At 38.8% G+C, this 6,843-nt stretch overlaps 1 non-coding gene across 1 annotated transcript; it reads left to right on the top strand.

Moving 5' to 3' along the window:
* Positions 1-427: 427 nt before the first annotated feature.
* On the top strand, positions 428-535 carry LOC112718997 (small nucleolar RNA R71). The gene has a single exon (XR_003161322.1). It is a non-coding gene; the product is annotated as a small nucleolar RNA R71 (small nucleolar RNA).
* Positions 536-6,843: the final 6,308 nt, after the last annotated feature.

The raw sequence follows: 6,843 nt of genomic DNA, 5'->3' as shown, positions 1-6,843 counted from the left end.
TTCTCCATGAAGGATTGTAGGTGTTTCCATAGGGTTCTCCCATGTAATTCACCTCTTCTATTGAAGGGTTCTCAGGATCATAAGCTTCTTCCTCAGATGAAGCTTCCTTAGTACTGCTTGGTGCATTTTGCATCCCAGACAGACTTTGAGAAATCATATTGACTTGTTGAGTCAATATTTTATTCTGAGCCAATATGGCATTCAGAGTGTCAATCTCAAGAACTCCTTTCATCTGACTAGTCCCATTGTTCACAGGATTTCTTTCAGAAGTGTACATGAATTGGTTATTTGCAACCATTTCAATCAGTTCTTGAGCTTCAGTAGGCGTCTTCTTCAGATGAAGAGATCCTCCAGAAGAGCTATCCAAAGACATCTTGGACAGTTCAGACAGACCATCATAGAAAATACCTATGATGCTCCATTCAGAAAGCATATCAGTGGGACACTTTCTGATCAATTGTTTGTATCTTTCCCAAGCTTCATAGAGGGATTCTCCTTCCTTCTGTCTGAAGGTTTGGACTTCCACTCTAAGCTTACTCAATTTTTGAGGTGGAAAGAACTTTGCCAAGAAGGCATTGACTAGCTTTTCCCAAGAGTCCAGGCTTTCTTTAGGTTGAGAGTCCAACCATGTTCTAGCTCTGTCTCTTACAGCAAAAGGGAATAGCATCAGTCTGTAGACCTCAGGGTCAACCCCATTAGTCTTGACTGTGTCACAGATTTGCAAGAACTCAGCTAAAAACTGATGAGGATCTTCCAGTGGAAGTCCATGGAACTTGCAATTCTGTTGCATTAGAGAAACTAATTGAGGCTTAAGCTCAACGTTGTTTGCTCCAATGGCAGGGATAGAGATGCCTCTCCCATAGAAATCGGGAGTAGGTGCAGTAAAGTCACCCAGCACCTTCCTTGCATTGTTGGTATTGTTGTTGTTTTCGGCTGCCATGTGTTCTTCTTCCTTGAAGAATTCGGTCAGGTGCTCTAAAGAGAGTTGTGCTTTGGCTTCTCTTAGCTTTCTCTTCAAGGTCCTTTCAGGTTCAGGATCAGCCTCAACAAGAATGCCTTTGTCCTTGCTCCTGCTCATAAGATAGAGAAGGAAACAAGAAAATATGGAATCCTCTATGTCACAGTATAGAGATTCCTTTAGGTGTCAGAGGAAAAGAAGAGTAGAAGACAGAAGTGGAAAATTCGAACTTAACAAAGAAGATAGAGTTCGAATTTTGCCTTAAGGGATAGTGTTAGTCCATAAATTGAAGGATGTGAGAAGGAGGGAAGTGATTTTCGAAAATTAAGTGGGAAATTTGAAAACATTTTTGAAAAACATCACTTAATTTTCGAAAATGAAAATGGAAAAGAAATCAAGTGATTTTTGAAAAAGATTTTGAAATTAGAAATCAAAAAGATTTGATTGAAAGCTTATTTTGAAAAAGATGTGGTTAAGAAGATATGATTGTTTTTAAAAAGATGTGATTGAGAAGATATGATTTGAAAACAATTTTAAAAGATATGATTTGAAAACAATTTGAAAAGATATGATTTTAAAAATTAATGACTTGCCTAACAAGAAAAGATATGAATCAAACATAAAACCTTCCTCAACAGAAAAGGCAAAAAATGTTCAATCAAATCATTAATTGTTAATAAGTATTTTTGAAAAAGGAAAGAAATTGATTTTGAAAAAGATTTGATTGAAAATTGATTTGAAAAAGATTTGATTTTGAAAAGATTTTGAAAACTTAGAAAAAATCTGATTTGAAAACAAAATCTTCCTCCCCTAGCCATCCTGGCGTTAAACGCCCAGAATGGTATACATTCTGGCGTTTAACGCCCAAAATGCTACCCTTTTGGGCGTTAAACGCCCAACCAGGTACCCTGGCTGGCGTTTAAACGCCAGTCTGTCCTTCTTCACTGGGCGTTTTGAACGCCCAGCTTTTTCTGTGCAATTCCTCTGCTGTATGTTCTGAATCTTCAATTCTCTGTATTATTGACTTGAAAAGACACAAATTAAAAATATTTTTGGATTTTTAATAATAAGGACAAACCAAAATGCAACAAGAATCAAATGACAATGCATGCAAGACACCAAACTTAGCAGTTTGTATACTACTGACACTAACAAAACGAAAATGCATATGAGACACACAAAACACTCAAGTCAATAGAATTCAAAGATCAGAACAAGGAAATCATCAAGAACAACTTGAAGATCAATGAGGACACATGCATGAATGCAATAAGAACAGAAACATGCAATTGACACTAAACTTAGGATGAGACTCTAGACTCAAAAAAGAAATATTTTTGGATTTTATGATTTTATAATTTTTTTTTTGGATTTTTCGAAAACTATGTAGAAAAAGAAAATAAAGGTATCAAAATTCTTAATGAGAATTCCAGGAATCATGCAATGTTAGTCTAAAGCTTTAGTCTAAAGAAATTAGACATGGCCGGCCAAGCTTCAGCAGGACATTGCATTCAAGAGCTAAATTGATGAAGATCAATCAGCTTTGGTGATGATAAGAACATCACCTTGAAACACTAGAATTCATTCTTAAGAGCTCTGAAAAAAAAATACCTAATCTAAGCAACAAGATGAACCGTCAGTTGTCCAGCCTAAACAATCCCCGGCAACGGCGCCAAAAACTTGGTGCGCGAAATTGTGAACTATACTTTTTCACAACTCTCATAATCCCCGGTAATGGCTCCAAGAACTTGGTGGCTCAATACCATGGCATTACACAACTTCGCACAACTAACCAGCAAGTGCACTGGGTCGTCCAAGTAATAAACCTTACGCGAGTAAGGGTCGATCCCACGGAGATTGTTAGTATTGAAGCAAGCTATGGTCATCTTGTAAATCTTAGTCAGGCAAACTCAAATGTATATGGTGATGAACGAAAATAACATAAAAGATAAAGATAGTGATACTTATGTAATTCATTGGTAGGAACTTCAGATAAGCGTATGAAGATGCCTTCCCTTCCGTCTCTCTGCTTTCCTACTGTCTTCATCCAATCCTTCTTACTCCTTTCCATGGCAAGCTCGTGTAGGGTCTCACTGTTGTCAGCAGCTACCTCCCCTCCTCGCAGTGAAAGCTAATGCACACACTCTGTCACAGTGCTGCCAATCACCGGTGTGGTTCCCTCCCCTACTGGAATAGAATCCAGTGATTCTTTTGCGTCTGTCACTAACGCCCAGTAAGTTACAGGTTTGAAGCACGTCACAGTCATTCAGTCATTGAATCCTACTCAGAATACCACAGACAAGGTTTAGACCTTCCGGATTCTCTTGAATGCCGCCATCAGGTCCTGCCTATACCACGAAGATTCCGGTTAAAGAATCCAAGAGATATTCACTAGAGCCTCTTATGCTTGTAGAACAAGAGTGGTTGTCAGTCACTTTGTTCATGGGTGAGAATGATGATGAGTGTCACGGATCATCACATTCATCAAGTTGAAGAACAAGTGATATCTTAGAACAAGAACAAGCGGAATTGAATGGAAGAACAATAGTAATTGCATTAATACTCGAGGTACAGCAGAGCTCCACACCTTAATCTATGGTGTGTAGAAACTCCACCGTTGAAAATACATAAGCATAAGGTCTAGGCATGGCCGAATGGCCAGCCCCCCAATGATCTAAGATCTAAAGTGATCAAAAGATATAAAGATCCAAAGACCTAAAGATCCAAAGATTTCTAATACAATAGTCAAAGGTCCTACTTATAGAAAACTAGTAACCTAAGGTGTACAGAAATGAGTAAATGACATAAAAATCCACTTCCGGGCCCACTTGGTGTGTGCTTGGGCTGAGCAATGAAGCAAATTTCGTGCAGAGACTCTTCTTGGAGTTAAACGCCAGCTTTAGTGCCAGTTTGGGCGTTTAACTCCCATTTGGGTGCCAGTTCCAGCGTTTAACGCTGGGATTTCCTGAGGTGACTTTGAATGCCGGTTTGGGCCATCAAATCTTGGGCAAAGTATGGACTATCATATATTGCTGGAAAGCCCAGGATGTCTACTTTCCAAAGCCGTTGAGAGCGCGCCAATTGGGCTTCTGTAGCTCCAGAAAATCCACTTCGAGTGCAGGGAGGTCAGAATCCAACAGCATCTGCAGTCCTTTTTGGTCTCAGAATCAGATTTTTGCTCAGGTCCCTCAATTTCAGCCAGAAAATACCTGAAATCACAGAAAAACACACAAACTCATAGTAAAGTCCAGAAAAGTGAATTTTAACTAAAAACTAATAAAAATATACCAAAAACTAACTATATCATATCAAAAACATACTAAAAACAATGCCAAAAAGTATACAAATTATCCGCTCATCAACGCGCAGATAAAATTTAGGGTTCAACAATATCAATTAAGTAAACAAATTCATAAATCACATAGAACATAAGTCCAAAAAACAAAAATCACAGCTCGCAATTCATAATTCACAGCTCACAAAATTTCACAATAACAAAAATTATTCAATCATAGTTTAAAAAAAATTACATAGAAGCTACAAGTAAGGAACAGAGCACGCAAGAGGGAGACACCAAGACAAGGAGCACCTTCAAATGGGCTTCAAACAGAACAGTGGCTGTGGTGGAATAGAGCTAGCGCCAGCAGGACCATGGCTGCGGGACAAAGGCTTCCACGTTCGCACAGTGGCTGCACGATGGAGGGAAGGAAGGTTGCCATGGCTGATGCGTGATGGAGGGGAAGTGAGGGAGCAAGTAGTGGCTCTTCGAAGTTGGAAGTTCCGACTGTGGCGGTAGCAAGCGGTGGCTGGACGAAAGTGAGGGAGGACCAGGAGCTCTATGAGAGGAGCTCTGGCCTTAGTGTGAGCGAGAGGCAAAGGGTGTGTTCTGGAATCTAGAGTTAGGGTTGGGCTGGAGTAGTGGAGTTAGGGCTCAGCACCAATATAAACGACGGTGTTTACTTCTATTTCAAAAAAACCGGCCGGGTCATAGTTCGATTCGACCGACCGGTTCTGGGCCGGTTCATGGGTTTAATGGCGGCATTCAAAATAGCCAGTTTTAGCATTTGACCGATCAGTTTTTTTGTAACAATTTTTGTAACAATTTGACTGATCGATTCAACCGGTTTTCAGAACCTTGGATTGAACCATTTGAAAAAGTAATGTAATAAAAAAGTTAAAAAGAAAAAAATTCGAAGTGGCCAATATTTTTTTATTGTTTTAATCTTATATATATATATTAATAAGAAACAAATTTGCTCAGAGGCAGGAAAGGATATTTTTATTATGAATGACAAGGGTTCAAACACCAATTCACACATTTTGAGAAATTTTAAACTTCACACGGTTCGGTTGGACTGACCTTATCGAGTTTAACTGATTCTGACCGGTTTATTCTGGGTTTGACCGATTTTCTCCAATTTTGAACACATGGAGGAGCCTCCGAATGCAGAAGTTAAAAAATTTTATGATTTATTACGGTCTGCTCAGCGCCCATTATTTGAGGGATGTGTTGGTCATTCAAAATTATCAATGGCAGTTACAATGTTGAGTATAAAAGCTAAAGGGAATGTATCTCAACAAATCTTTGATGATATCGTGAAAGCTATGAAGGAAGTGATGCCTAAGGATAACTTACTTGTTTCCAATTTTTATGAAGCAAAGAAGCTAGTATCAAAACTTGGCATGGAAAGCAATAAAATTGATTGTTGCATTAATGGTTGTATACTATATTACAAGGAGGATGATATACCAAGAAAAGAATGTAAATTTTGTCATTCTCCAAGGTACAAGACAGGTAAAAAGGGTAAAGAAGTGCCTTTGAAATGAATGCACTATTTACCGCTAATACCTCGATTAAGAAGACTTTATGCTTCAATGCACACAGCACCTCACATGCGATGGCATTTTGATCATGAATTTAAAGAAGTTCTTGAGCATCCATCAGATTCAAAAGCATGGAAGTATTTTGATAGAAAACATCCACAATTTTCTCAAGAACCACGCAATGGCAGACTAGGATTATGTGCTGATGAATTCACCCCTTTTGGTCAATCTGGGAAACAATATTCATGTTGGCCAATGATGGTTTATCAGTGGCTAAGAGAAGGGGGGTTGAATCTTAGCCCCTTTTGCTTAGTAACTCTTGCTGTCCTTCATAACACTTGAGGAGATATTTCTTGTTTTTGTCTCGTGCCTAGCCAAAAGACTTTTTCGTTTTGTCTCGTGACCAGCCAGGATATATTTTTCAATTTTGTCTCCTATGCAGCAGAATCAGAGATGGAGTAGAAGAGAGAGAAAATTACACCAAGATATATCCTTGTTCAGCTGCTAAGTGCAATGCAGCCTACATCCAGTCTCCATCACAACAATGATGGAATTTCACTATAATCATCTTTGATTACAGACACCAATTTTCCCTAGGAACTACCCTTCCTATCTGGGACAAGTCCAGACTCTATTCCCAAAACTTAACTTTCCTTGGTAACCCACCAAGCTTTCAACTGCTAAGTGCTAACCCAACTTGCAAGGGGATTCCCACAGAATCATGAAACACAATACAGATGTACAAAGGACCTCTAAGGACATATATGGCTTTTTCTTTTAATTTTGTGCACTCTGCCTTTTTCCGCTCTATGGCTTTTTCTTACAAATCTCACTGTTTGTCTTTTTCCATGAGACTCAAGATAGACAAAATTAAACAGAAAATTACAAAATAGAAAACATTGAAGGAGAAGAACTTCTGTTAGCTTAGGTAGCTATGTGAACATTGTGCTTTTCCACTCTTTTTCTTACTTCAAGCCCTGGCTGTTCTCCCTTATTTATAGAAGGAGAAGCCTCCACGGTTGAAACTGTTGAACCAAGCTAAACTTCTTCTTCTTCATGCA

This window comes from Arachis hypogaea, chromosome 10, assembly GCF_003086295.3.
Source record: "Arachis hypogaea cultivar Tifrunner chromosome 10, arahy.Tifrunner.gnm2.J5K5, whole genome shotgun sequence".
Taxonomy (NCBI): Eukaryota; Viridiplantae; Streptophyta; class Magnoliopsida; order Fabales; family Fabaceae; genus Arachis; species Arachis hypogaea.
Note: the sequence above shows the minus strand (reverse complement) of the source record. Positions and strands in the feature narration are given on the sequence as shown.